The following is a 16,462-nucleotide window of genomic DNA, read 5'->3' as shown; positions in this document are numbered from 1 at the left end:
GGCTATAGGTAGTGCAAAGATAGTGATGCGCTTGATAAACCTGATGGATCTGAACAACAGAGGTCCCAGCCAATCGCATCCTCTCCCACATTCAATAGCAACCTGCAAGGAGCTACCATCTCAGGCCTGAGGCAAAATTCAGAGAGCAGCTCATGGAGAGAGCAGGCACAATGCTGGATGGCAAGGAGAGGTCAGGGCTGGTGGCAAAGTGAACACTGTGCGCACTGCTGTGGCTGCTCCCATATTTCAGGGACAATTATTTCCAAGTATTTTCCGATACAATAAAGGACGGAGTGATTCCATAAGCAAGTCTAAGCAGAGTGAGTTAAAGGGGACACAGCAGTTTATGATGAAACAACTCTCATAGACTCACACTCCAATAATTGGTAATTTGTGGCAATGTGGAATAAGAGTGCCGTGAAATTTAACTTTACGTGTACTGTGGGGACTGAGTTCCACAAAGTTGCTTGGGACCTAAGTTCTTTTTATTTTTTGGCTTTTCAATGACTGCTGTGTTAGCCGTTGTCTACAGTCTTCCAACCAGTGGAAAGGGAGAAAAGTGGAAGGAAGGAAACAATTCTAAAGGGCACAGTGTGAGAAGCTGCTCTATTGTTTCTGCTCCATTCAGAAGGCCAGGACTTAATCACATGGCCACATCTACCTGCAAGGGAGTCTGGGAAATGTAGTCTTTACTCTGGGCGGTCCTATCCCTATTTAAAATTGTGTATCTATGGAAGAACAGGGGAATGGACACATGGTCATGAGGCATCAAGAAACCTCTACCATAAGTTTCCTACGAAACTAAACTGTACACACAAAGGAAGTATCTTCAGTTTTGAAGAATGAAAGTAAAAAAAAGCATTCTGAAGAATCACTAGAGGAACACTCAAATAAGCAATTCATGTGCTTCTTGCCAAAGATCCACACCGAGGTGTTAAAAGTGCTGGGAAGATTCTTATTCATTCAGCAACTCCACAAATATTTAATAATCAAATACCATGGTAAGAGGCACTGTGGTAAGTTGTATATTTTAACAAAAGCAAGGATATAAATAGAAAACCTTTAGCTATCAGCAAGCCTAGATTTTTCCTCACATATAAAACTTGAAGCAGAAAGCCTGAGCTACTTTTGAAACGTTCCATAACTCAGAATTTTCAATAAATCTATCTAATTCTTCCTACAACTAAGATATGAAAAATAGATGGACTGGAGACTTGAAGGTTTAATTGCAAGACAGTAGATGGATTCATATGCTTGTTTTTGCATAAAAAACGTGGGAACATTTCTATCCACAGGACTTACGTGCCAAAGAAGAAGTTTTCTTCACCAGAAATTCTTAGATATAAATAGAGAAAACAGTGGCCTAAGAGAAGCCAAATGACTTGCCCAGTTCCCTCGACCTGGTAGGGCCAGAAGCCAGGAGCCCTGGGGAATCCCACACCAGTTCCACCAAGACACAAAGCCATCATCCTAACTTTCTCATCCTGCAGTCTGCAGTCTGATACTCATCTCTTCCATAATAAAACTGCTTAGATTCTAGCTTAAAAATTTGATCACAAAACTCCTTTATCATGAAATCAGCAAAATACACAAACCAAACCAAACCAAACCAAACCAAAAGTAACCCTTTATAAGTAGAGTGGCTAAAAAAGGTCAGAAGAGCAACCTCCGGTCATAGGGTGGTTGGGGTGCTGTCCACCACCCAGGTGCTGATAGGCTACACACCCACACAGACAGAGCCTCACCCTCTGAAACACGGAGAACAAATATGCCGGGAATGGGAGGGATGGCAAGCCTGCCAAGATGGACTGCAAGGGCAATCTGTACGCACACCAAAAGCCTTGGGACTGGGACCTGGAGGGAGACAGCTCTGATGAGGAACACCCGAGGGACTTCTCTTTAACAATCTAATCCCCAGGAAACTTAGACCATTGGCAGTTTCCCCCAGCCCATTCAGAAGATGAAGCCCGGCCAGAAAAAAGTGTAAACTCTTAAGACCAGAGTAGCTGGTAACACAAGACAGGGTCTCTCAGCATTAAAGATGATAGAAAGCCTCATGTGGAAGCTGGAGATCTGCTTCCAGGACCTTGGCTTGCTGTAGCCTCCACCTCTGGACGTTTTCCTGTCTGTAAAGCCCCTCCAGGATGCCCTGGCTTCCTCACATTTCCAACAGTGCTTCTCTGCTCTTGTTCTGCTCCTGGGTTTTGTGGCTGACCAGACTTCTTTGGACATCTGCACCTGCTGATGACTGAAATCCTGCTGATACGTGTAACCCACAATATTCAGACTTGGTCCTGATACTGAGTGTACGCTTCTGCCTGCCCAGTCTCAGAGCTCTGTGGGTCCCTCATCCAGCAATGAGGAGAGAGCCGGCTTCTCTATTCTTCCCCATTTTCTCTTCTTACTAGTTTCCTGTTTAGAAGTCACATCTATCCTTATTCCCCAGAAAGCCACTTTTTAAAATTCAGGGTTTATGTCAATACTACCCTTTGTCCATGTTATAACTGAGAGATTAAAAACTTGCTTTGGAAGGGGGAAAGGCAGTCTCACAGGAGGCTAGATATGAATGAACACGGGGGAGAGGTAATCTCACAAGTTTGCTTTAGTGATACTGGGAGCCTGTGGGCTTGCTGTAGGCAAATTTGTATTGTAAGTATTTTTTTTAACAATGGAATAAGATGCCACTTTTTCTCCCTGACAATGCCCAGTCTCAGAAGACTACGGCCCCAATTTCTAGTTCTACTTGGAGATACATTTTTCATTGCCTTCCCTATTCAACATGATTTCCTCTTAGAAGGCTCACAGAATCTGATCAGCCAGATATTCTTAAAAAAAAAAAAAAAAGCCAGTGTTTGATACAAGTGGCTACTAATATATGCTAGAAATTTTACCTGATCATAAAACTTTCAACAACAGGAGCTTTAAGACGCCTCAATTGACCTGCGAGATTAATAGTGTAATTTAAAGAGGCTATTCAGTCACCATATCATTCCTGGGCCTCCTATTAAGAAAAAGATGGATGGACAGCAGACTCAGGATTTCCAGAAGAGAATTCCCAAGGTCTCTGCAAACACTCTAATTGGTGTATGATGCCATAGATTACAGGTGCCCCAGAAAGTACAATTTTACACACTGGCCGGTATACTCACTGAGATATTTCTAGAAATTGCTATTCCTTGTTTTTGAACTGTGCATTTCAGAAATTCAATCTACTGCCAAATGCAGCATGCCCGCTTTTTAATTTGTCCCAGATTTCTGTTTTCTGGGAAAGTACTGTTACTTCCAGGACCTCTTTACTCCTCTTTGCTCTTTATCACCAGCCCTAGCAGCTGGCTTTGTTTCATAAAGAAAAAAATTTTGACCAGCTCATGACTTTGCACATACGGGATAATGAGCTAAAAACCACTGGGCAGCTGGCTTGTCACCAGCGAGGTTATCTGCTTCTGTATAGGTATTTCAAGCACACCTGATTCAAATTACAAATTACTACATGTCACGGATCTTCTGGGTCATTGTTTCATGAATAATTGAATTCGTGAATGTTAAATCAATGAATCGCAAGGGTCTGCTGTGTTGATTTCTGTGTAATGAATCTTGCATAAGTCACGGTTGTTCCTATTTAGCAATAACCCTGTACCTAGCTCTCCCCTCCCCGATGCCCACTTGAGAATGCATTCAGAAGGATCCTCCTCATCTGAGCCTCTAATGAGAATATTGGAGACAAAAAGCATTTGTCACCAGTAAGCCTCCTTCTGAGTCAGAAGAATTTCTCACTTAGCAATTCCAAGGGCACCGTGAGGTCTAACTTTCACCCTTAATTATGTCAATAGGAGACAAATATTATTAAATTAATAAAATGCCTTTTTTATATTGGAAAATAACTTAGATGAACTTACAATCACAACTACAAAAATAAGCAATCTCAGTTTAAACTGTCAGAAATACATAAAGCTAATTGAGTCATTCAAGTGAGTTTTAAGTAATGCATCAACTAGCCACATTTTAAACAGTATTCCTGGTGAAATTAAAAGGAGAACTCTGCCCAGCAGCTGCTCTTCTGAAACTAATTCTGAATGAACACATTTCACAGTTGAGGTCTTATTCTCTATATGTTTAATCCCCGAGATGCCATTTTTTAAAGTTGAGAACCGTACCCCGCACCATCTTTACATTAGCCAGAGGGCAAAAGTAGCGTTCATTCTCTCACTTAACAAATGTTTCTGGGGCAACTGTGTGACCCACAGTAAGTGTGATACATGGTTCCTCATCTCCACAAACTCACAATGGAGCTTGGGAGAAACAATGGAGGACCAGCAAGCACAGTGCAAGCTCCGGCCACAGACTTAGTCCTGGGCCTGTCACCAGCTGCTTATGTGATCTTGCACATTTTTTTTCATCTTTACCTCTATGAGCTTCTGATTCCTCTCCTATCAATGGGAAGGTGAGCAGAGGATTCCCAAGGTTCTTTCCACTCCAAGAAGCAGAGAACAATACAGGAAAAGTTAAGTAACAACACAGAATAATAATTAAAGAGGTGATCCAAGGTAGTATGTTATTAAGTGGCAAATGAGTGGTAGAGACAAGAGGACCCTGACTTTAGAGACAGTAGGGAGTACTACCCATGGTGGCTGCTGAGAAAGCTTCCTGGAGGAAATGTAATTTCTAGCGAGGCCTTGAAATAGGGTTAGGATTTAACGCAGGTATAGCGGGGAAGCTTGGGAGTAGGGACCACTGCTAGCCCAGGATGCAGCCTGGGTGAGAGGAGAGTGACATGATGTAGCAGGTCAGTCACACTGCCATTCGCTCCACTTCCCAATGACACACCCACAGCCCCACGGCCGAAGGGCACACTTCGCCCTTCCCTGACTCTATGCTCTCACTAGGGGCTGCCATCCCCTCCGACGCTCTTCCCCACATTCATGGGCCAACCAGACTGCCACCATATACCCATTCAACATTTACTGAGCGCTTATTACATTCCGGCTACTTTGTTAGGGATTTGGGGTTACAAAGGTTGAAAACACATGGTTCCTGTTCTCACAGAGAATCCTGGTCATTTTGAAGCAAAACTCAACTGCTCTCTGAAATATCCCTTCACCTGTTTCCTCTCCAAGTCTGATTTCTTCCTCTATTTTTATAGACTTTGTACATATATCAATTTTACAAAATGTTCACATTGTATCATCAATTACTTATATTTATATCTTGGTATTCTAAGACCAAATGTGATTTCCATGAGGGCTGGACTTGAATCTTATACTTCTTTGCTTCCCTACATAACGCCTAAACCACAGCAGATAGCCATTCACTCATACTTCTCACTAATATCTCCTCCTAGTGTCTCTACTTAGGGTCTGTCTACTTGCCTACCTAGCTAGCAAGTTCCACGACCTAACTACTAGTGTGTGACCCTGGGCAACCACCTCTCTTAGCCTTGGTTTCCTCATCTGTAAAATGAAGAGAAAAAAGTTTCTACTTCACTGGTTTGTTGATAGGTTTAAGCAACACACCTCGAGGCTTACACTGGCACCTCATACCAGTGATCATTCTCGTCAGCCGTTGACCCTAAAACAGCTCTCAAAGTTTCTGGGATCTTTTTATAAGTCATGGAATCAAACCAACAACATCAAGGCAAAGCTTCAAGTGACACAACGGCAAAGGACTCAAATAATTTAGCACAACAGTCAGCAACACCAATCCAAACCACAAGCCTCCTGGTCTCAGCTACTCAAGAGCAAGAGGCCTGGAGTCGCTAACAAAGGTTTAAGTGTCACTGTTCTCTTCCTCTAGAAGAGTCTGCGCACAATGAACACCGTACTTCAGCCACACTGATTTTGTTGACAAAGGATCCCTGTAAAGTTGATACAGTGCTTAAGCAATTGAGCAGAGGGTGTGTCTCAAGGTGTAATGAACTTCATGGACTTTTCAAAGGTCTCCAGATCCAGCATGGCAATTATTTTTAAAAAGTTAAAAACATGCTCGACCAAAAGCCTTAAATAGGCATGCAATTCAAATGAGTCCTCTTCCGGGGTGACTCGCGCTTAGGGTCCTCAGTATGACACTAGTTACCTGAAGAAGTACAATGGAAATCAGTTCTGAAAATAAACCACCTAAATTTATTTGCAATTTTCAAAGGTCTACAGTGCACTGAAATGAATTCTTAAGTACTCACAAATCTCTGACTCAGACAATTTAAGAGACTGTTCCATAGAGTTGGGAAACACTAGAACGGAAGTAATTCCATTCTCACCCAGCACTCTAAACACTGTTTCTATTATATATACTATTTACATGCTTGAAAGAAAAAAGGCTCAGACTGGATAATCCATTGCAGTGTTTCTGTAACTAGTCCTGGGGTCTGACATATTTAAGGCAGCTAAGAAAATATGACAAGGACAGACAATGGACAAGAATCAAGAGAACAAATTTTGGCCCCAGATCCATCACTAACTTAGCAGTAATAGGCCACACAGATCCTGGTGAGAACCACCATTACCAAAGGATTCAACGAAGCATCTGGGGAGGTGCAATGAGTATATCATGGGAATAAAACTGGCATCATTAAATCTGGGGGGAGGAAGCAGGGAGGTGCAAAAGATCATTTAGTTCAAGAAGCTGACTTACACCACATTATTTAAAATTTTTTTTTACCATAGGCATCACATCATTGTCACAGACAAACCAAATCTTTAGTATCATAACAGCCTCTGGAGCAGAACTTTCCCTTTCCAGATGGGTAAGCTACTACTTATGGGTGAACTATTAGGAAGTGTAAGTAGTGAAATAACTTGTATGGAAGAAACCCTCGCAGTTACTGAGAGCAAAGCCTCTCTGAGTCTCAGAAACACAACAATGTTTTGGACATTGGGAATTTCATATGATACAACCATTCAGTTATACAGGGGAAAAAAGGTCTGCCTTACCACGTTCTATCTGCTGGACCCTCTACTAACAGATGCAGGTATATTCCCTGTGTGGTCAGGCCACTCAAGGTGGCTGTTTTCTCACGCTCGGTACATCCCCTGCCTGACCAGTGCCTGCTTCACCTACACCTGCTCACAGGACTGACCTTCCGACATTCTCGTCCCAGGCTCTGGCTAGTGACTGTTCTCACCAGAGGTGGTGAGGGGTGTACCCCTTTGCTGGTTCCCCTGATAACCGACAAGCTAAGCTGAGGTCAATTCCCCTGTAACTGGTGACCTCCCACTGCCCCCAGGAGCAAAGCCTGCCACCATGTCCTGCTCTCATCTGCCACATACCGAGGGGAATCACTTCAGGACCCTGCTTTAGACAATTAAGATTCCCCCACCCATTTAAACCTCTGTCACTGACTCTGGGCTCTTTCTTTGGTCTTGAAGCTGGGCGAGTACAGACCTTGCAGGCCTGCAGAGTGCAGCCCAAATCCCCACATGTACAGTAATATACTAACTAATGTTCTTTTGGAATTAAACAATATTACATTTAATACATAAGATATGACAGCAAGCTAAGGGGGCAAAGTCCCCATGAAACAAAATAGTAGGACTTACACATTCAAATCATGTTATTCTACAAAGTCACCTTTAAGAAGTTACAGAGTTATTCCAATTCTGCTATTTCTCAACACCTTTCTGTAATGTTCTTTTTGACATTTTCTTTAAAGGCAGTTCATGAGATTTACAATGAAATCAGCCTCAGTGCCCAATAGTTCTACCTTACATTTTAGAAAGAATACAATTCCCCAAAGGGCTCACCTATTTTATTAATCAGATATGACTCCATATGCCTTTGGCTATTTCCCAAAGTAAAATCCAACTTTAAAGAAAGTTATTCATGACCAAAGGCCTCCAAGAGAAAAGTGCTGCAAACGCTGAAGGCAACTAAAAACGAACGAACAAACAAACAAACGAAGGAAGAAAGAAAGGAAAGAAAGGAGAAAAGGGAGAGAAAAGGGGAGGGAGGACTGAAGGAGGAAGGGAGGGAGGGAAACATGCACCCCGTACAAGGCAGCCTGACTAAAACAAGCACACGGGCTTCTAAGGTACTGACTGTGAACACCTTCTAGATTTTAAATATGTTTGGAATTTGGTTCAAATAGTCCCCACCCAAGAATCTCACTGTGAGGCAGACCTTATTACATTTTATTCTACTCTTTTTGCCAGTAGGTAATTCCCTTTCCCAGAGTAAGCTAAGGCAATACATTTGCAACCTGATTGAAATGTTAATAGCTTCTCATTAGTTTTCTGACCGAAAGTAGAAAAGATTGGGTTTAAAATGAAAAAAAGAAAAAAAAAAAGCAACTGGGTCTTTATCTAGTCATCTTGTTAAAACCAGAAAAATGACTAATAAATTTTTTTGACCAAAAAAATGCCATCAAGAAATGTGTCGTTTGCTTTACGAAGGTTAATTTTAAACAGTATTTAACACAAGTAAATAACCATTTTAAACAGCACTGATTACAGCTCTTCATCGTCACCCAAATGCTTCTTCAATAGCATCACTTAAATGCACAATTTCCCCCCAAAAATTTTAATTTAATTAGAAAAAACAAACCACAATTGCATAAAAGCCATATATTTAAGCTTACATAAAAACTTCTTTGGAAAATCTCTATCTTACAAGTTGAGACTATAAGCACTGAAATTAAGCTGTTTATGGCTTCGGGTTTAATTTAATTTGTAGTTGCACAGGACCAGAGATCAAAAGATTGTGTGAAACACTAGTTTTTACAATGCTAAGGCAATAAAATCTCTAACTTCTTCACTGAGTGCTCTCAGCTACTGATGTTAAACACCGCAGAGCCCCCAGGCTCCCCTGCGAGTTACCACAGGCAGGAGCGGTCCCAGAAGGGAAACACGGTGTGGCCACCCCAGCATCCTTGGGACTGAAGAACACAGTCCACATGCTGTCCCATGGCACTCGAAAGCTCTGGCCTCTGGGCCTGACCAGCCCCGTGTCTCATCTCTACCATTTGTCCCCTTTCTCCACTCTTGTAGGACCCACGCCTGTTCCAATGACAGTGCAAGACACTGTTCCCTCAACTGTCCCACATTCTCCCGTATCTCATGTCTTTATGCCTTCTCTTCCTTCCCAGCTGGTAAACTCTTACTTGTCCTTCAAACTCCAGCTTCACAGAGGTGGAGACTTCCCTGCCTTTCACAGAGTCAGGCACAGGGATGATGGAAGCACCCACACATGCCTTTCAAAGGAGACTCAGGACCCAGGACTGCAAGAGGAAAGGGTCTTTGCTGCAGTTCTAGCCCCTGTGTCTAGCGCTGCAGTGACATCACTGGGGATCGTTAAATCTTGACAGATTGAATAGCTGAGACAATAAAGCAACAACTGATTCAGAACATGGGATCCAGAGTGACCCACTGAGTTTCAATCTTAGCTCTACTCCTACCTTCGGCAAGTTACTTCACCCTTTTAACTTACTTTGTGGGATTCTTGTGTGTATTAAATAAAATAATCCATACAAAGTGCTTGGTGACCACCAGCACACGGTAAGCACGCGAGAAATGTGTTATTCTTACATCACAGTCTCATTCACAGAAAGAAGAGTCTTATTTTTAAACAAATGAATTAAGCTAATATAGTTTGCTGGTAGGCAAGAGAACATTTTCACCATGGAAGATCTGAAAGACAAGATATAAGAAGAAAGAGGGCAGGAAGTGAGAGAGAATTAAATATGTGTGAGTTAAGGGCTCAAACAAACACAAAGACAGGAAACAATAAGACTAAGAGGAAATAAGACTCAGAAGTGAGTGGTGAATGTTTAAAATGAGCAGAGAATGGAACAGGGTTTTAAAGTTACAGGGTCAGTAGAACAAAGAAAACAATCACCTCATTGGGCTTTAATGCCACCAATTTGGTATGAATTTAAATTATTTATGAGCTGCCATCTTTCTTAATCTCACCACCAAGTATGACCAGGGTATATGACCACATCCCAGGTATTTTAGATGTGCTGCACAGAGCACTCGTGTCAGAATATTTCCAAAAGTCCTTCTTCAATTTCTTTACTCATGCATTTCTCATCTTTAAATAGTAATTGGTTCCAGAGAAAATAAAATGAAACCTTATGCTCAGATTCTAACCTAAGCTTCAGGAATAAGAAAGCAGTATTAAAAGAGCTCGCTCCCCTGGCATGAGACCTCCTTCTTAAAATCAGTGTGTTCAGTCTCTTCAACATGATAAATAAGGTATGTGTATCAAGAACTCGGCACATTACAAAGAACATGGAATGTCAGTGGCCTGGATCCAGCCTTAACAAGTGGCCAATATCAAACCCACCTTTTCTGGGATGCCAGTGAGTCTATTTCAAGTGGCAATAAAATGTACTCTTGTTAATAATGCAAATAGAGGACTCTAATATTAACCTAAATACTGCAATGAGCTGCAGTTTTTACTGCACCATGTGCTTATCCTGAAACATCAATTTCAACATTGCAAAGAGGTACTAGATGCAAATCAAAAGGACAAAGCAATGAATGAATCTCACCAAAGTATACACGTCTTAATGTTGCAAACCGTCAAGTTCTCTCTCAACAAAGTTACCATGTCATCCTAATAATAAAGAGCTGTATATATAACCAGAACTTTAGTTTTAAACTTTAGGATACCTTCTTAGACATGAAGCCTACACACCATTTACCTGAATCGTTAGAAAAACGTGCTTTAAGTAAGTGAGTGTTGAATGAGCAGCATCCAGTTATATTCATCACGGGGATAACATCAGGATAAACCAGGTTAATAATTACAGCAGGAGAGAGGAAGGAAAGTGAGGAAGAGAGACGAGACGAGACGAGACGAGACGAGATGAGACGAGACGGAAAGGCCAGAGCCCAGATTTGTATCCAACTTTAAACAGTGGTAGCGCCGCGGCCTGTGACATAAGTCCAGACTCACCGTCTTGTTCTCATAAAGGCAAGCAAGGCTCTGGAAGGTTAAATGACTTACCCAAGGTCACAGATTCACGAAGACCTCAGGACTAAGACCCAACAGAAACAAAACTTTCAATTAAGACAATCATACCTCTGTTCTCTGAATCCTGCCAACATAGTTGTAGAGAGTTGGAGACGTGATTTCCTATTGAGAGAAGGTAATTTAGCCTCATTTAGGGGCCAGAGTCCTTGGTTTAACGGCTTTACCGCCTTTGCATGGCAGAGGGAGCCTCTTCACAGCAGAACAAGAACACGGGGAAAGTCTAAAAATTTGGGCTTAACGGAGAGTCTGTCGGGCCATCTGGGGTCTCACTCTCTTGCTTTGTGCCTCGACTATCTCCCTCTCTGCTGGCTCTTTCTCTTCTGTTCATAAACATGCTAAAATTTCTAAAATACAGAAAGCCAAAAACACTCTTCTCTTAGATCTTGTATTACCTTCAGGCTACAAGTCTAACCTACTCCTGTTCCTTTAGCCACACCCTTTTAGAAAGATGAGTCAGTACACTCATCATCATGTGCCGGCCACTCTGAGCCCCACGGAAAGGTCTGCACTCCCCCCGCACACATGGGGTGCTCCCTGCCCATGTCCTGGGTCTGGAGGGCCCTTTGTCCCTCTCCATCTACTGAAATCCCATCCATCCTCCAAGGTTCAAATAAAATGGCACCATCTCTGGGAAGGCTCATTGCCCCTGATTTTCCCAGGCAGAACAGCACTCTTTTCTCAGCACCCTTTTTCTTGTATCTCTAAATTACAAATGTACTTATTTCACTCTGCTTTCTATTCTAGTGAACTGTTTTCATGCCTGCCTCCCCAAGAAAACTGGAAGCATCTTGAGCTTGGGCTACGTGTTATTTACTGCTGTATTATGTGAATGTTTCCTGCAACAAAATCTTCTTTGGTAAGAATTTAACTGTCACAAATGTATCCTGGATCTTCATGTTACCGTTTTTAAGATACCGCGGATGCACACTAGAGATTGCTCTTGACCTGTGAAGACCCTACAAGGATCCTAAACTCCAACCACCCAAATAACAGGCCCCTGAAATAAAATAGATGGAATCTAGAACAAGGAAAACAAGAGAGGCAAATTAAACATATGATCTGCTAGAACAGAATTTTATTATTTCAGGCTACCAACACTGCCATAAAATGCATTAACTTTGTTAAGTTGGTAAAAATTGTAGTTTGGCCAAAAAAAAAAAAGTGCATTCATATTGCTGGCAAGAGGCCAATATGCACAGCTATTTCACTGTAATGGGGAAAGGTCACTGGTAGAGGAGGACAGGAGGGAACAGATTAGAAGAGGTATGGAGGAAGAGATGATAAGGAGAGAAAGAAGAGGGGTGAGGAAAGGATGTCAGAAAAAGTTACAGGGCAAATTAATCACTGCAGACACAGGAGCTAAGTGGCCTGGCTAGGAGTCAAGGACAAAGAATAAAGGAAGAATTACAACATCCACATGGAGGAGAGCGACATGCCCTGCAGGGGACACAGCGCCCAACATGAGTGAAGGGATTCTGATTAGAGGGTGCTGCGTCTTTGTTATCAGCTGAAACCTCTACATGGACTTGGACACTCATCTCCCCTCTTTGCTCCCCATGCACAACGTTGGACGTGCTGAGGGTGGAATCACAAGCAGAGCCCTGGCAGTGGTTTTCACTGTGCAGCTGGCCACGCTCTGAAGCCAGGACAGACTGGGCTCGGGAAAGAGGCTTTTCAACTACAGAACAGATTCTCCCATTAATCAGGAATGGTCATGGGAGGAAGAGCGTGAGCCAGTCAGCTACTGGTCTGGATATTGCTAATAACTTCTCTCTTCGGTTTCGGGAGGATCTGTGCCAGGGCTTTTTCCAATGGCGTACAGCAAGGATGATTTTGCCTTTTTATCTGAAAAAACTGGCAGCAATCATACCGAAAAGAAATGTGACCAGGGCTTAAAAGGGTGAGCTTCAATGAAATTAGGAGTAAGTCAAATCAAGCGACAGGTCAAAAAAAATACTAAACCTATTATGTCTCTTCCTTTCCATGGAGTATGACAGTATGAGGTGGTGTCCTGTTTTCTATCCCCTGGAAATCTCCAACAATTACACACTTCCCTCCTTATCAGGTCAATTATAATTAATATTCATGATCATGACCCTGAAATTTTTCCAGATTCTGAATATGTTTTATACTTGAGGATACTTTCTGACAACCGATCTGTTTATACTATCTCTTCATTAACTTTCTATTCTTACTCCCTCTCCCTACAAGCCTGCAACAGATCCACAACGGCTGTAAGACAAAGTCCAAATTTTTTAAGTATACCATGAGTGAACTTCTATAATTTAGTTTTAATCCATCATTTTTCAAAATCATCAGACATTTATTAACTACCCCCTAGGCACCAAGCACTGCTCTGCCTTCAGGAAATACAGGCAGGCATGCCGGAGAGGAAATATGGTATAAATACGCAGCCTCAAAGTACAGCAGGTCCGCCCACACTCCAACACAGGTGCTCCGTTAGGGGAACGGGAGAATGACTCACACAGACTGGGGACTCCTCCTCAGTTCAGGAGTGTGCATGAGAAGTGACACACATGCACCTGCATGTCCCTTGGTGGCCCTGGTTTCCCCCTGGGATTCTGGTGTGAGACAATACTGCCTGAGACAGGAGATGCATGTTGTCAGAAACTTACACAAAGAATCTGTGAACAATTTTAAAGAGAAACTATGCAAACCGGGGTGTGGGTTTTGGTGACACCCCTGGGGAAGAATCAGAAGCACTGACCAAAGGTCACAGGGAAGCCCTGCCTATGGAAGAGGCAGGGGACTGGCTGGCTAGTCAGCACAAGACAAAGCTGAGAAACTACAACCAAGTGGAGTCTTTTTGGAATTTTGCTCTTTGTTGCAGACAGTGATATACTTTAATGACTTAACTTCCAAACATCCTCACTAAGGAAGAAAAGGACTCAAAATCACCTCTACTTTGGTATGCTTTGTTGCTTTTCGAAGGGTAATTCTGACTCCATCCAGCTGTTGCAGTCTTCCTCATCTCAGGAACCGGCACCAACTGCTCAAGCCAGCAGTGTGGGGTCAGTCTGCAGTCCACCTAACTTGACCCTCAAATCCAATCAATTTGAGACTTTTTAACTGTACCTCTAAATGACACTTCCTTCCCAACTCCTCTGCCAACACCCCCGTCCGGCCACATACCACTCCCTGGGGCTCCCCCTCAGTGCCCTAACACTCCTACCCCCGACCCCAGGTCCACTCCACCACCTGCTACGAGAAACTCCTCAGAGCAGCCAAAGCTGATGGTCTTAAAAAGGGCACCCTATCATCTCCACCTGAAGCTTAAAACCCTTTAATAGCTTCAGATTACACCTGGAATAAAATCCAAACTCCTAACCTGAGAGTGTCTGTGACTCAGTCCCTTCCCTAGCTCTCCACTCCCTCTCCCGCCTCCCACTCTATGCTCCAGACACTGAATCTTGTATCCCCCAGCACACAAAGCTCTTTCTCCCACTGGGGTTGCTGAATACATGGCTCACTCTGCCTAGAATGTTCCTCCCCAGGCTCCTTGCACGGCTGCTTCCTTAACTTTCAGCACCACTTAAACATCATCCTTCAGAGACGACAGACTTTCTCAAGCCATCCTATCTCAGCCTCAGCATTCTGTTATCCAACTGCACTTATATACTTATATTTATGGCTTTTATTTATTTTCCCCATAAGACTGGGAGCTCGGAGGGGACCAGGACCTGTCTGTCTTGTTCACCCTGCGTCCATCACAGTGTCTGACACAGAGCAAGTGCTCCAGAAATATCTGTAAAACGAATGCATGAATGTATAAATTAGGAGAAGCTACACACACACCTGCTAAGGGCAGATGACTAGCCCCTTCAACTTGAGTTTACAGGATAAATAAATCCAGTACATAAACTTCAGACAAAACAAGCTTGTGAGTCAGATGGCTTTTTATTTTTTATTTATTTATTTTTTAATGGAAGTCCTGGGGAACGAACCCAGGACCTCATGCACGCTAAGCATGTGTTCTACCACTGAGCTGTTTCCCTCCCCCACAAGTCAGATGGCTTTTGAAAATTACTTTAAGACTACTTTTAAGTCTGTTAACACCTCTACATGATAGTGTTGTTTCCTATCTTTTCCACCTCAGAACCACACAAAGGGCCCACAAGCACTGGTGATTCCTAAGCCTGAGGGTCTTCAGCAGTGAGTGCCTAAGGAGACCACTGTAAAGACATAAAGATGCTACCAAACTCAACTCCTACGGAAAAAAACGGCACCCAGGGGATAAAGCTCACACACACAGAAACGTACTGGATGTAAAGCTGAAAACATACAAAAATGGGAAACTGTCCCCAGCTTATTGTTTTGATATGAGTATTTAAATTAATGGGAAATCAGATGCCATAGTTCAAGTCCCTCCAGTTTTAAGTGACCTTTCAGTAGTGATAAATGACAAACATGTCTAAAGGACTAACAAGAGCCAAAATAAAGCACCCACATCAAAATACACACACTTTACAAGCACTTTAATTAAACTACATTCTCTTCTCAGGCTACAAAAGAAACAGCTCCAAGCAGCTGAAAATCCAGATGAAGATGCCAAAACCATATACAGATGAAATAATTTGAACACGGTGGCAAAGACTCAAGAAGTTCAAAAAAACAGGACACTGACGGCTAATGTTAAGGTTTGAGTATACAGAATACGTTTGTATGCACACGTGTAGGTATCTAATTTTACACAAGATTTGTATTTGTGTGGGATTCTGTTTATTTGTTTTTCGGTTCTAGGCGCCCTCTGGAAACAACAAGCCATTCAATTAGGCCCTGCCTCCGGGGGAGAGCAGAAACATATTGCTTTTGGCCTCACGACTGTCCTTTCCCGCTTGTGTGAGAAGCCTGTGTTGACTGTACTGTGAAAAAAATTTAAGGAAAGAAAAGCCCTACTGTTGTAACTGTGCCAAAAAAGTATAAAGAAACAAACCCAGATGCTAGAATTCGAGGCATTTCCTCTGCTATGTGACTATGTCCTTTAACTGAAGGTCAAATGAACATTAAAGGACTTCAATATTTTAAAGCCCAAAGTGGGTATTTCTGTGGCCCTCTCAGTTTCTGCATGCCAGCGACGCACATTTAACTGACATTTAACAAGAATTTATTCAGCAGCATTCAGGGGAAATCCTGGTATTGCTTTCAAACACGATTTATTTAAATTTCTAATGCTTCGTATTAATACAGATTGGTTCATTTCCCTGACAGCCTGAGCTTTTCCAAAAAGCCAGTAAGTGAATGAAGTCATTCTTACGCCCATTTCACATTTACTACCTCCTAATCCCTCAGTATGTCTACGTGCTGTAATTTTATAACCTTTTTTTCCTGGGGACATTAATTTATTTTTGATGCTACAGATAACAGTAAATGAAGTGAGATATAATCATTTTATTTCTTTTCTTAGGAGGTACTCCACATCAGACTTTTATAAAGACTTCAAATGTGTTTCCTAGTAATAGAAAACAGTACCTCAACC

At 42.4% G+C, this 16,462-nt stretch overlaps 1 protein-coding gene across 5 annotated transcripts in view; it reads right to left on the bottom strand.

Annotated features, from left to right (window-relative positions):
- The window catches only part of CRIM1 (cysteine rich transmembrane BMP regulator 1), a 187,042-nt gene that overhangs the window by 116,692 nt on the left and 53,888 nt on the right, over window positions 1-16,462 (bottom strand). The gene's annotated exons all lie outside the window — the stretch shown is intronic.

The sequence above is a fragment of the Camelus bactrianus genome, chromosome 15, assembly GCF_048773025.1.
Source record: "Camelus bactrianus isolate YW-2024 breed Bactrian camel chromosome 15, ASM4877302v1, whole genome shotgun sequence".
Classification (NCBI taxonomy): domain Eukaryota; kingdom Metazoa; phylum Chordata; class Mammalia; order Artiodactyla; family Camelidae; genus Camelus; species Camelus bactrianus.
This window is presented reverse-complemented; position numbering and strand designations above follow the sequence as displayed.